This window comes from Mizuhopecten yessoensis, unplaced genomic scaffold, assembly GCF_002113885.1.
Source record: "Mizuhopecten yessoensis strain PY_sf001 unplaced genomic scaffold, ASM211388v2 scaffold4947, whole genome shotgun sequence".
NCBI lineage: Eukaryota > Metazoa > Mollusca > Bivalvia > Pectinida > Pectinidae > Mizuhopecten > Mizuhopecten yessoensis.
In genome coordinates, this window is record NW_018405801.1 from 1,024,034 (window position 1) to 1,039,107 (window position 15,074).

Here is a 15,074-nt window from a genome sequence, read left to right on the forward strand (position 1 = left end):
GTTAAAGACTATACACATTTTTCCTGGACTCAGCTCAAAAAGTGAACAAATAGCCTATAATCCATATAACTGTATGCAACACTTCCATGATATACAAAATATAGAAAATTGTAGTTATATATCATATATATATTGTTCTAAATAATGTTCATTGGCCACAGGATCAAACAAAAGATGAACAAGTCCTAATTGTAATGGGAACCATGTCCCCCTAACTACCCCTGCAGATGAAATAATACATGTTGATATCACAATAGTGTTTGAAGTGTCAAAATACACCAACAAACCAAATTTTGAGGACAGGAAATGGCTGCCATTTTGTTGAAATGTGAAATTGAAGTTATAAGAGTGATCGTTTACCTAAAATACACCTAAATATCAAAGGATAGAAATTGGAAATAAATTTTAAAATTTTGACCAACCAAATTTACTAGAAATTGGACAATATTTAAATTTTGACCAATCAGAGGCCAGGAAATGGTGGCCATTTTGTTGAAAAGTAAAACCAATGTTACGAAAATGATCATTGTCCCATAATACACCTACATACCAATGTCCCATAATACATGTACACCTACATACCAAATTTGATCGAAATCAGACAATATTTTAATTTTGAACATTTGTAGGCCAGGAAATGGCAGCCATTTTGTTTAACCACATTACAAATATTGCAGTTGTTTTCGTAAGGCCATACTACACCTACATACCAGATTTCAACAAAAATTGGACAATATATGAATTTTGACCAATCACATATATGACTCCATTTGGTTTCCATGGCAACTAATTGAAAAATTAAAGGTCATTTGCACTTTGCCTTGTGTTCATACACAATCAAAGCAAAAAAGCCCAGGTCCAGAGGCCTGAGACAGATTTTGTCTGTACATGTGGGCAAGTAAATTTCGGTGACTTCTTACCCAATATAAAGCAAAGCAAATACAAAGTAATCTTTACCTTCTCCGAAGATGCTACCAATTTAGTTTCATAACTTTTGAACATGAACTTGCCTGAAGGACATGTGATGCTAAAATTTTATTTCTTGCCCTGTCAATCATGTAAAGGTTCATTGAATTCTGCCATATGGTTTTTGAGAAAAGTGGCAGAAACAATTTTCCAAAAGAAAGAAACTGGAAGAAATAATAATGATAGCAATCAAAATCCGAGCAAAGACAATATGTCAGTTATACGATAGCATATATGACAAAGGTCAAATGCACATAAATATTCATATATTACTGATCAATACAGAAACTGTATCAATTAACAGCTGAGTTTTCATTAAGATGGAATATTGAAAAGTTGATCATGAGTCTAAATGCATGAAGACAATTTCATATCAGATTTTTCTACACATGCGAGATATGCTCTGGTCAAGCAACTTGCATAACGTATAACTTGTGACCCTTGTATATATGTACCTGATTTTAATATACTCAACACTTCTGTCAGACAGTCACACAAAAGTTAGATAGATGGGGTGCAAACACATCTAAACTCTGAATAGTTGCACTATATCAGCAGTTAAAGGTGGAGGTTATCATAAAACTTACCACCTCTTTTACGTCGGGTGATTTCCTTTTTTTCTTTGACTGCCATGTGGCATAGGAACATGCCTTAGTCTTGAAAGTTGCTGAAGCAGGCATTGCCCACACTATTTCTGCATATGTCAAACGCCTGAAATTACATAATGTTTTTTTTTTTAATTTTTGCTTTCAACAACATATCACATGACTAGAGAGTTGATAATAATAATCTTATTTTTAAAATGGTATGGATTACCATGATCTACCATAGCCATTTGTATTAAAACCTTTAAATATATTCCTCTGAATAACCAAAACAACATGGGAATTATAGACAAGTAGCATGCCTGGTTGAAAGAGTATATCCCATATATAAATAGTACTTCTTAAGTTATTTAGAAACTCAATTAATACTACTGGTTATATTCTATGGAACATTTTTGTTGTGTATAATATATTGGCATGTTTACAACTTTCTGCCTCATATAATGCTTCATTAACCAAGATCGCAAACATATATATAACTGTGAGTGTGATACTATGCTAGTGTCGTATATAATATTATCCAATTAAAATGGTTTGCAAAACTTGAATGGGTTTTAGAGACCAAGCTGATTTTTACAACTATATTCCAACGGAGGAGTGGTTTTAAAAGTCTTTGAAGGGCCCAGGATTCATTGTGTTATTATCTAAATAACATTTGTTAAATATGATTTTTATCTCAAGTTATAGCATTCTCCGATAAAGGACTGTCTGATCAACTTTATCCTAAAGTCAAAGAAGTCACGTGTGAAAACCTGATTTTGTTTTTTGTGCAAATAATTCTGTTACACAATCACTAAATACTAATGACGCTTTCAGACTGTAAATAAAACTATCTACATATTGTTTTGTAATATATTAATTTTGGCCATGATAGCTGAATGATAGTAGGGTACTTACATATTGATTGACTTTATCACGGACTTAGATAGCAATTCTATTCTAATTCCGTGACTTTATTAAGACAATATTTATACTAATAACAAAAATTACAACACGTCGATGCTGAGAGCCGAACACTTACACACGTATCCCGACACATATAGAAAGTGGGAATGTAAAGTGGGGGTCTACAGTATACGTGGTAATTCATATTTTTTTGTTCTCCTTGGAGTAAACAAAGTAATAGGTGTCAAATGAAATAAAAGGAACACCCCGGCGGTCCCCATCCCGGTGCACCGATTTTTTGCACGATCTTGCTATCGTTCGATGATGGGTAGGGAGGGGCAAAATGTTAAATAACACTACAGCAAGCTGTGATCATGTTCATAATAGCTTAGTGTTAAATATTTTAATTTATTCATACACCAACATGAACGTTAAATACCAACCATTCGTCTTCAATCGAGCAATTTCCATTCTGACTCTGTATATACATCGTCTCTGTCGCCATCTTGTTATTCCCTCGCAGTCTCAGCCACAACCGGTGATGATTGGTCGGCCAATCAAAATTCGTGTCTTAAAGTTGTTATTACAAATAAGGTCTTTACACATTTTCTCCCATCCGGACCCTGCGTACACGGTACCGTTCTTGAGTTTATTGGTGTCTACCTAGTCGTTTATTCTGTTTCCATAGTAGCATTCATTCGCGGTAACACGTGCTTCCGGGTCTGATTCTTGTATGATTAGACCTAACTCCGCCCTAAACTCTGAGCTCTGTGCTGGATGAGAAATAGTCTTTACCTTCTCAGTGAGGGACTGTGCAGCTGTCTGACGCCACTCCAGGTAAGACGTATTTTGTCGAGCTAAGTAATCCAATGATTTAAGTATTCTCTGTCCCCCATTCTTCCAAACTTCGGGGTTGGGATATGACTATAATACACCTCTATACCAAATTTCAATTTGATATTTGAAAAATTGACCAAGTTATGATGAATTGAATTTTACGATCTGCGACTCGCCCATGTGTATTAACCTATACAGTTAAGAAAGCGTCGCCAGACAAAATCTTTGAAAATACTTACTAAAGTAAGCGACATCAGAGGATATGTGATTGATATGAATTGCATGTACCTATATACCGAATTTCAGCTAGATATTTGAAAAGAATGACCGAGTAATGATAAATTTAATTTTTACGATGGGCGGCGTGGTAAACGTGTATAAAGAAATCCACAGATCCTGAAGCGTCTTCAAACTATATCTCTAAAAATAATCTAGAAAGTAAGCAACATCAGACGATATGTTATTCATATGACTATAACACACTTTTATACAAAGTTTCAGGTCGATATTTGATCAAATGCCCAAGTGATCGTGAGGTATTTAAGTGTTATGAGTATACGTACATGTATGACGCTCTGGGCGTGTCACATATGTCTATCTGTACGTAAGACTTCGATTGGGGTTCGACGATTTACAGGAACGGGCAGAAATGGGCAGGAACGGGCAGAAACAGACAGAAACGGGCAGAAGTAATATAGACATAAATGTATATATATAATTTAGTCCGATCCTCCCCCGATCATGTAATTGCAATCCTTTTATCAAATAAATCTTATACCCGATAATGATACTTAAATGTATCTAATATATATATTCATTAATGTATATAATAATTAATAGATTGCAGCCCGTTTCTGCCCGGTTCTGTCCGTTTCTGCCCGTTCCTGCCCGTTTCTGCCCGTTCCTGCCCGTTCCTGTAAATCGTCTAACCGCTTCGATTGTATAGCTGAACACCGCCAGCCCGGATCATATTACTATATAAACATTGTTTCAATGACATGCTGTGATGAAATAATCAATTACGTGAAGAGCCATATTTTTTTAATGAATGTATGTATTGTATGGACTTCCACTTATGTTACCTCGCTATCCCCATATTCATAGGGGTGTAGAGAGCGAAAGTGAGCGTAACCCCTGGATATCGAGGATGTACCGCACTATGAAACCAAGTAATATGATTTCTAAGTCCGTATTCAAACTTATTGAACAGTAATTATTCATCATCAGAAGTTAATTGCACACTTGCCAATATTCAGAATTTAAATTTATTTAGCTTTAAACATATTTGTTGCCAATAAAATTGAACAAGGGATGGGGCACAAGTTTTTACAATTTATCACAGCCTTCTCCCGTCATACATTTAAAATTAAATGTCAACAATGATAATAGGCATAAACATAAAGTAGATATATATAAATATATATTGAATTTAGTACTGGCACAGATGGTACGGGGCTAAACACCTTCCCTCAACCATGGGACAAACCTTTCTGTAAAAAGTAATATTCACGAGATGAATATCCCTTTTCAAATGTTTTCATAAAGTGCATAAATGCAATGACAAACCACACGCGTATAAAAAAGAGAAACGTTAAAAATAACATTGTATAGCTCAATGTCTTTGGCAAATTTTCACTGTCTCCATACGCTAACACTTAGTAAGTCATATTAGCCATCACACACAATAAACTGTATGGCAAAACCATTACGTGTACATGATAAAAAATTTGGCCTGATTGTCCATAGCTTATCTTACTTGTAAATCAGCTTTTGGATAAATATGTCTGAATGGCAGGTCTTAAGATGATACGGCACAGTAATTGATCATCATATTTCTGACTAAATCTCCATAACTTGGATTATTCCTATACTTCAGTGGTCGTGGATCATCTCATAGGTATTCAATCTCTTTGGTGCTATCGAATCAACTTTTAAAGGTTGACCTGTAATTAAATTTGATCATTATTATTTTAAGGAACAATGGCATATCACATTCATTTGATTAAGACATAAAATATTCACAAAAATTGAATTTTAGTTTACGAAGCAAATGAAACTAAATCCCTCGAATCGATGCAAGTTTGGTAGAACTTGTGTCAAGTGTGATCTTTAATGAGTTGTAATATTTTTGTTTTAAATGTAAAGATGATGGACGCCAAGTGATGGCAATAGCTCAAACCGCCCTTTAGGTCAGGTTAGAATCCTGAGGGATATTTTTGATATAACCATAAGACGAAAAAAGATTTATTTTTTCTCATACAGCCATGAAACATAAATAAAAAAATTACCATTGTATTGTGCTTTTGGCTTATGAAAAGTTTGCAGGCCTTCAGTGCAAGACTTTTCAATCAGAATATATCCCTTGTTAGATAGATGTTCCAACATCAACATGACTGCTGCTATATGCTTGCATGTAGCATTAGGCCCTTTGCCTGCTGGACATTCACAACATGAATTTAAAGGTGTTCCTGTGTTCCTTTCCAGTCTGATCTTGTAATTGTAAGTGACCTGTGATATAAATAAATAAGAAATGATAAAAGAAGTTAATCCTGCTTATCAAAAAAAATTAGATTTTGACTTTATATTCCAACACACTACACATTATTCCCTATTGTAACATGATTAACAGCACAGCAACCAAAACAAGTGCATGGGTGGGTGATATTTGTGAACATTGTGTTGCTCTTGGTTTCCTTGCTCTTTCTTTTTTTAGGCCTTCAAGAACTGGTGGCTTGTTGTCTCAATGTGGTGTAGTTCGCGCTGCATCGAAGAGCATGCTGTGAGCTCTGGATGTCTTTTGTGTGTGTAAGATGATTTGGTGGTGTCTTCGTGCCATTGTCTCATATTATTTCATTTTCACATCGACAAGACAGATCCAAACCATGATGTTATGACTGTGTTTTGTTGGTGTTCAAAATCATAAATACACGTATATGTAATTAGTGCACAAAAACTTCTGAGATCTACATGTATATGGGATAAAGTACTGTTAATTCAGAAATTCTTGAGACTAATGCGATTGGGTGTATATTGGAATAATAAGAATTCGCAGTCTGAAATATGATACATGTATTTGTATACAGCTTTTCTAAAAATTGAAATAATTAATCCGGCATTTTTGCCTGTCGTGTCAAAATTTAAATAATAATTTCACGCAACAATTTCTGAATTTACAATATTCACCATTATAATCTGAAAAAAATGTACCTACTTTTTCATGGCTGCACATACTATTCCGCTCAAAACAATGTCTGATGTAATTTGAACAGAACATGCCAAAATCTTGCTAGCATCAAGTAAAGCTGTCCCTTTCTCCAGGGCCTTGATGTATCCAGTTACCTGCTTATCCCCTAAAGGCAAATAAGAAAACAATAGTATATTAACATGTTAAAACTATACAGCAATTTCTATATACATTTCACTTCAATAGCAAATATGCAGTGGGGTTTAAGGGTTGACGTCAAAGGGAAGTGTTTAATGACCTTGACTTATCAGAAGAATCTTGCACATTGGTTTTGTAAAGGTACATTTTTTCTGTGTTTATTTTCATCAAGTTGCATACATATTCATGATGATGTACATTAACTAAAAACTTAATATAAGCCTTATTTTACAAGAATCCGTTGAATGCTAGAATAATAGATCATGAATAAAGTATTCAGATGAGAGAAAAATGATATGTTTTCCATATTCAATGTGTTACCTGCTAGTCTATACAAAAAAATAGCCATCAATCTGTTCCTTTGTAACTTTCGAGAACATCAGCTTGTGGTCCTTTGTTAGCTGTCTGTAACCACATCTTGGCCAAACAACATCTTCAGAATCTGGCAGTATGATTGGAGAAGCCTTGAAGTTGTGATTTCTGTCATATGCCTGTAATCTTAAAAAAAAATTGTATAAAGTATTGTAATTTTTTCTGACTGCCCTTAAACAAGGTAGGGCGGTAAATACCCCGCCCCCGCTATTTACCAGTGGTATTTACCGGTATTCACTGCCCCGGTTAATACTCCTCAAGTGGTCAATACTGGCAAATACTGGTACATTGAAATTGTCATGGTTCTTTTGACAGACTTAACTATCAATTCTAGTAAAACATTGGTTGATGGGGGAAATTGTTTAACTTTATTCCTTTGGCATGATTCATTTTAGACAAACGAATGATATTGGTATGTTTTATTAATAATTAACATGAAAAAAGGCTAATTTAGTTTTTAGGGGTTATGATATTGCTTACTTTAGGTATATATAAAATTGCTATATTAAACTTTTTTAACCTGAATAAATCAAGATATTTTACATGTAAATATAATTACAGGGGACTAGAATATCAGACCATTACCTATTATATGGCTTACAGGTGTGAAAAGTCCAATTACTATAACAACTGCCCCCCAATAAATGTTGACGTAACAGGAAAAAGGTTATAAAAGTTATTTTTGAAGACTGTTTAAAACAACAAATCAACTCCTGACTTTTTAACAGCATGATAAAATCTTCTAAATGCAGGAAATGGAAAGTTTGAAGGATCTATACTCTTATGGCTGCTGTTTTTATCTTTTTCTTTAATATTTTATTTCAATAATCACTGTCCATCAGAATGTAGGAAAAAAAGTCACGGAAAAAGTCATGGAAAAAAATCACAGGAAATAAAGTCACAATAATAAATTTATAAGTAATTTGTTGAATTATTTTCTAACTTGTATTTGTTCTTTCTTTTATTTTCAGATTTTCTCCAAAAAATCAGTTAAATGTTTAAAACGATTATTTAATTTTTATTTTTTTTTCTCTTTCATAAACTTTTTATGGAACTTTAATTGGTAAATGAATGATTTTTTTTTTAAAATAACTTTATTTCAACATTTTAATTTCTTCCAATGTTTTTACAGTATTATATTCTGTACAGGCAGTTACTGTATGTGTAGATGATTGACAGGATATGTAAATAATAAATTGAAGCCATATAATTAGTCTATAACCTCTCTGTTGTATTGTTTCAGTGAAAACTTGAAATATACATGGACTAAATTTTGTTTATAATTAGAGAAAGTTTATTCAATTGCAATAAACACAAACTTTTAAATAACACACCTTATGATTCTTAAAATCAGCATATTTATACCAAACTTAGAAAGCAATATGATTTTCAAATGCAATCTTTCAAACGGGTTTCTCATCAAAGGATGATGGAATATTCTGAAATAGCTGATTGGTATTACTTAACTACATATACGAAACAAATAATCATGAAATGTCATACAATTTGCTGACTTTTTTCCATTATACAAAATATTGGACATTATTAACTACCTCATTTTTCAATAGTGAACACCTGATTTACGATTTTTTCTGTGACTTCTTTTCGTACATATACCAAATGTTTGAATTTTTTCCTACCAGATTTGCGACTTTTTTCCCCTGTGACTTTTTTTTGTTTACCGTCCAGAATGTGTTCATGTAGAATTTCAATTTATATAAGAAAAAAGAACATTAAAAAAGTCTAATATTGACTTGAACACTTTCATATTTTCATGATTAACAGTAATTGAATGTAGGGCAAAATGTCACAGAACAGAAAGTCACAATTCAGTTTTGAGAGAATATGTCAGCTTACAAGTGTCTAGCTATTGAGATGGTGGCATATACCTGTACATAGGCATGAATGTTTTTACGATCATTGGACCGTATCATACTCGCGGACTGTAATAATTGAACATAGTTCAGCAATATCGCCCTCTCGTCAACAAATTCATAACAAGTTCATGATAATAACAATAATGTAGAAAACATTGCTATTCATATATGTATTGATTGTCCAAATCAAGGAAGCCGGAACCTGTAATACCTGATTACATCGGAGTGCTCCGATCAGAGATTAACGGAGGGAATAACACAAAAGAAGAAGATGGCAGAATGCAAGGTATCGTATCTTATATGTTTATTGTACGGAATAAGTCAACCTTTTATGGAAACATTCAAGTCAATTGTTAATTAAAATATGTTTCCGTGTACTGTGTGACCGTTTATCTTTTGTGGTGTGAACCACTGACATCTTATTGATAAATATTTGAAGCCGCATATACCTCATTCAGCAGATAATCTTGCTGCGGAACCGTAGCTCCTTTGCTTCTTGGGATATATTTTGTATTTGCGGACCATATTGTATATATGTTTTGGTAATTGCGGAAATACAAAACAATCTATCAACGATCATATGAGATATGGTTCCGCAGCTACTGATATGAGGCGCGGATTCAGTCAAAATTATTGAACCTCCAAATATTTATGGACCTCCTGAATTTTTTCAGGACCTCCATTATTCGATTTCAGGATATCTTGAAATATTTCATGACCTCCATAATTTGATGTCAGGACCATCATAAGTCGTTTTCAAGATATCCTGAAATATTTCAGAACCTCCAAAGAATATCGGTCATAATTGCTTTATTTCAGGAGGTCCAATGAGACAACTATCCAACCGAGTCTTAATGACGTAGATGTAAGCTATATATAGGTCACTGTACGGCCACCATCAATGAGCAAAAACCATACTGTATAGTTAGCTATAAAAGACACTGACATGATAAAATGAGAAACAATTCAAACGAGAAAACCAACGACCTGATTTATAACAAAACAATAAACGAAAAACAAATCTGAAAGACACCAATCAGCGACAACCACTTAACTACAGGCTCTTGACTTGGGTAAATATGTTTTTTCAACCTAAGTAACCTGTTATCTAAATAACATTTTGTAAGGCAAAAACAAAATAAAATAATAGTTCTTTTGGTGATTTTTTTTTTTATTTTACAGAAAGAAAAAGATGAAAGCGATTACATAAATAATGGAGCGGATGGAGATGCCGAAAGTGTTGCAGAAGCCACAAATGAACCTGGAGTTGTGAAAGGACCAGGGCAAGAAAATAAGTTATTAGTAAGCATTTATAATGTGTCCGTATACTATAACGAGCGTACACCAAACATCGATTATTCGTTTAATTATTCTGTTGACATTACCTTTTAAGGTTACAACATCGATGTGTCCATTGAAAGCAGTGTTGTTGATGAAATATAAGAAATTTAACTTCTAGAACATATACCTAACATCTGTTTTGATAACAGAATAGATATTTTTGTTAAAAGATGACTTTTAATTTAAGATTCTAATATATTACAAAAAATAGTTTTATTTGTTTTATTTTACAAGATCTGAACGTTGGGGAGTCGGATTCTCCATTTGCTTTTTCCAAATATAATTTTTGTTATGGAACTTCTTTAAGTATGCGTACACGATAAACAGAAAACATGTGTGGCTCTTGAAAAAGCAAAGGGAGTTAATTCTTGAAGATTGATTGGTTGATGACTGTCCATGTATGCCTTACGTTCTGCGGCCGATATTACATGCATGTGAAGAACGAATATCTTGCATTTAAATGAGTATACTAGATTATAATCTTGCCGCCGGTCGGTGTCTACCACAATATAGCTACCAAATTCAACAAGACTATATTGCCAAATGACAAAAAAAAGTGTGTAAATGTCTAACTATTTTAATTGAATAAATGCGTTTTCAGGTCAGTACAAAAGAAGAAGAAATAGAAGAGCTAACATCTGGTGTGGGATACATTTCATTGACTGGTAAGATTGATCTCTCACTCTCTCTCTCTCTATATATATATATTTATATATATTTTGTAATTCTTCATTCTGCATATATGTATCACAAAGGAAATGTATGTTTTTGTTATTTACACGTGTGGCACATTGGTGCATATGATTCAATTTGTATACGCTGCTTTCATCGATAAAAAAGTGAATGAAATACATTTCTAAGGGTTGAGAACTAAACTATACGACAAATAAGCTTCCATTTCATGTTTAGTAACATTCCAGCAACACTTGCATATGGACTCTCCATTATCTGCGATATTCCAGGGTTAGGGTTTCCTTTCATAATGTCCTTGTTAGGGAAACAAAAAAAAAAATGTTTTCAAAGAATCTATTCAACCAAAGGTGCTTGATGGTAAAGTTGAAGTAATCACTTTGAAAGTTTTACGAATGTCACAATAATTTGATCGACCGGTGTCAACATACATTGTATCTCATTCTTCACTATTTACCACAAGCCCTATGTTCAAGGACAGTAAAAATGTTGTCGGGCCAGATTCGTCTTCCAGAAATGAGACCTTACCAGTCATATGAATTTAATGGAATGTTAGGAGAGACTGGTGTTCGGGCTTGTAAATCAAAAACTCTTTTTTCGCAAAGACTGATATCTGTGTTACAAATAACCAACGCAAGTTCCACTTGGCGTAGCTACAACACGACTGAAGCCACTATCTGACATGTTGACCAAACTGATTTTTTTTTCACTGTGTAAAAATATTCAAATATGAAATCTAAAAGGCTGAGTTCATAGTTTATTTTGTAAGTGCAAATGCGAGAGAACATGGCTTCCAAACGATAAACAAACCTTTTATATTTTCCAGATAATCCTCAACCTTCACTGATAAGACGTGGTTTAGAGCCAATAGACGTTGAAAACTTGCTGATCTCAAAAGTGAAAAGCTTAATCTCAGACAAACCAAATAAAACAGTTATAAAATATATAAAAAAAACACACAGTTGTACGAGAAAATTTTACAGGCCGCAAAGGCAAACTTGATAAAAGAAGGTTTGCTAATAAATTCATGTGTTGGAGAAATATAATTCCTAACGAATCGGACAGACCGGACAAAGTAAAAACCGACGCATCAAACCAAGCCCATGAGTTATTTTTTCAGTCATTAAAGGCCTTGCAATTGTTGGACCTACCAGCAAACACCACTGTGCATGAAGGAAATTTGATGAAAAACGGCATCATGATTACACCAGCAGAATTTTGTAAGGTTGTCGATGACATAACCAAAAAGTTTAGGAGAAAGTATTCGAGAGATTGGCTATTGGGAGAAAAAATCCACATGGAAGCTATCCATCAATCATGTGAAGACATATGCATGCATAGATTTGTTAGGGATATGACTATTTCAAATGATATGCTGAATTTGAAAACCTATGCAGATTGGAGATCACGAGTGTTGGAGTATTCTTGTTTTGCTGCCTTCTTGTATGTGTATTTAGAGAAAACAAAGGGCCATGTCAAGAAATAGACCGATAGTCATTTACCGAGGAAATATATAAGAAAATAAGATACAGTGTTGAAAAAAGACATCAAATGAAAAAGAAAATAATTATGCTTCAATTTGAATTGTTTATTCATTCGTGTCTTCATGTCTTTTCATAAGCATTGCAAAAAAATTATTTTTATGTTATTATCATTTATTTTTAATTTGTGTGCAAAAATGTAAAATTTCTATGTCTCCTTGTGGACAGAGGGTCCCTCGTAACTCGCAGTTTCAGAATCTAAAGGAGTATTGGTTACTCCGTTGATCGTATCCCAAAATTAAAATAATGTAACGTCATTGGTTAAATTGTCATTGAAAAGTTGCAAGCCAACCACAACGTTAATTAGTTATAGTGTACAATTTGAAAATATTACCGAAAATGCTTTTTTAAAATGGAGAAGTTTACTTTCATGAGAAAATGTGTTAATCAATTAATGACGATAAAAATTCGTCTCATCTTACCTTCAGGATGAGTAGTCAAGAATATATACAAAATATTAATTAAGAATTAATGGTACTATGATATTGTAGGCATTCATAGATTACCATGTTCATCCTCACCTAGGCCTGTTGTTGTGAAATTTTTTAACAATGATATAAAAACGATGGTTATGAAAAACAAGAAAATATTACGTCGAGCTGGGATAAGAATAATACATGACATTACAAGGCCCAATATAAATATCATGGACGCAGTAGGAAACAATGAAAACATTGAGTACAGTTGGTTCTTCAATTGCCAAGTGTATGGACTTTGCAATGTGACCAAAAGACGAATGAAATTTTGACTAAAAGACAACATCAAGGACATTTTGTCACAACACATTCAGGATGTGAATGAGTAGCAAACAAACACTGGAAACTAACTGAAAATATTTACTGTGGTATAACTGCACAGGGTGATTGGGATGGACCTCTGAACTGTCTATTAGACCCAATTATCCAGTGGTAAATATATTTGAAGTGTAAATATAGTGTTTGGTTCTGTTTCTGTGTATGGATATAATGACATAAACCCCTCTCATGGTAAGTGCTTCAACTACATGTGTATATCTATGTTTTTCATAAACTGGATTGCTACTTATTTCTAACTTCCACAAGACTTTCAGTTTTGACACTCATTGCTAGAAACGAGTTGAAACGGATACTAAAAACTATGAAATTCCCTTGGTACAAAGATCTAATATGTAAAGAAATTAATATGTTATACTACCAAAGCACTTTTCACATGTATGTATGGATTACTTCCCCTTGCTGATATGACATGAACCTGCCTGCATATATCAAGCTTGATCAGAGTTTGTGTTTTGATGAGAGTCCAATACAAATGTGAAGGATTCAGTTTAAGTAGTGTATAAATCAGAAAGATTTTACAAAGCAAGGGAATATCCAAATTTACAAGCTTAACTATTGAGCATGATTTAAAAAAATAGTCCATTCAAATTTTGTATGGGGAAATAAACCTCATGTTTAGTGAAAATATCCAACATACATAAAAGGGTGCATTGTAATAGTAATGACTTTATGGTCAATTAATATATCACATATCACATGCTATATATATTTTCATATATATTCATAGTATCATTACCCTAATATCTTTTAATTGTATTGTTAAGCAATTATGATCAGTGCTTTCTATATTTAGGATATACTGTAAATGATGCACAAGGTTTTGAGTTCAATGTTATGGAAAATAAGATATCACCAATATCCAAATATTTACAAAAGGGAGATAATCGTGTGGTTAATTGGAAGGGGAGATAATCTTGTTCATTGTGCAAGTTTTTGTGAAACAATTTGAAAATTACAATCAATGTTTTTAGGTTGACGATAATAAAAATTGAAGGTATTTGAAATGTGTTAAATATACATGATCCACATGGTTTTGAGTTCAATGTTATGTAATGCCCTAGGTATCCGAGGAAGAAATATCATAATTGAAACTCTACTCAAAGCTGATAAGTTTAAGGTATGTGTACTAATTTTGTTTATATACTATTGTTAAATACTGTAATTTAGATAATAACACTGAAATTTGTTTTTCCTCATTGAAATATTGAAAAGTCACATAATTTTGTAAATGAGGCATCCGTAATAATCCGTAGTATTAAATTAAGGGAGAAATCGATGTGGAAAATTCAGGAAATTTGAAGGGGAGATAATCTTGTACTTTGTCCATTTTTTTTTGGGATACTATTGGAAAATTACAACCAATGTTGTTTGATTCATTATCATCTAATAGATCATTATACAGGACATCCACCATGGCAAGCTGGTAAGACAAATAATTAAATAAAACAAGGACACCAAATCTGAATTGAATATGGCCGTTTATTACAATAAACGACGGTTGTTATGACGTTCACATTTTGTCATATAAATAGCCCCAAAAAGTCTTAGATGGGGGTCCTATTCCGCCATACACAATATAATTGATGCAATATTAATGCTAGTTGTAATACATAATTTTTACACACAAATACATGATATAACATCGATACATTACTTAACAATCGCATAAGAAAATGTTGTCCACCAATACATAAAGTTATGCACATTCAGAAAATTCTAACAAGAAAGGAGGAAAGTCGGGGATGGTGGTGGGTAAAGTTTAT

The 15,074-nt window shown here is 33.2% G+C and overlaps 2 long non-coding RNA genes across 2 annotated transcripts in view; one reads left to right on the top strand and one right to left on the bottom strand.

Annotated features, from left to right (window-relative positions):
• Positions 1–3,103, bottom strand: part of LOC110450054 — a 4,794-nt gene extending 1,691 nt beyond the window's left edge. The window contains exons 1-2 of the long non-coding RNA XR_002462930.1: positions 2,900–3,103; positions 1,554–1,677 (exon numbers count right to left, since the gene is read on the bottom strand). This is a non-coding gene — a long non-coding RNA (uncharacterized LOC110450054). The remainder of the gene's footprint in view (positions 1–1,553; positions 1,678–2,899) is intronic.
• Positions 3,104–3,219: 116 nt separating this feature from the next.
• LOC110450053 lies at positions 3,220–15,068 on the top strand. The gene is made up of 5 exons (XR_002462929.1): positions 3,220–3,293; positions 9,116–9,210; positions 10,107–10,226; positions 10,867–10,930; positions 11,782–15,068. It is a non-coding gene; the product is annotated as an uncharacterized LOC110450053 (long non-coding RNA).
• Positions 15,069–15,074: the final 6 nt, after the last annotated feature.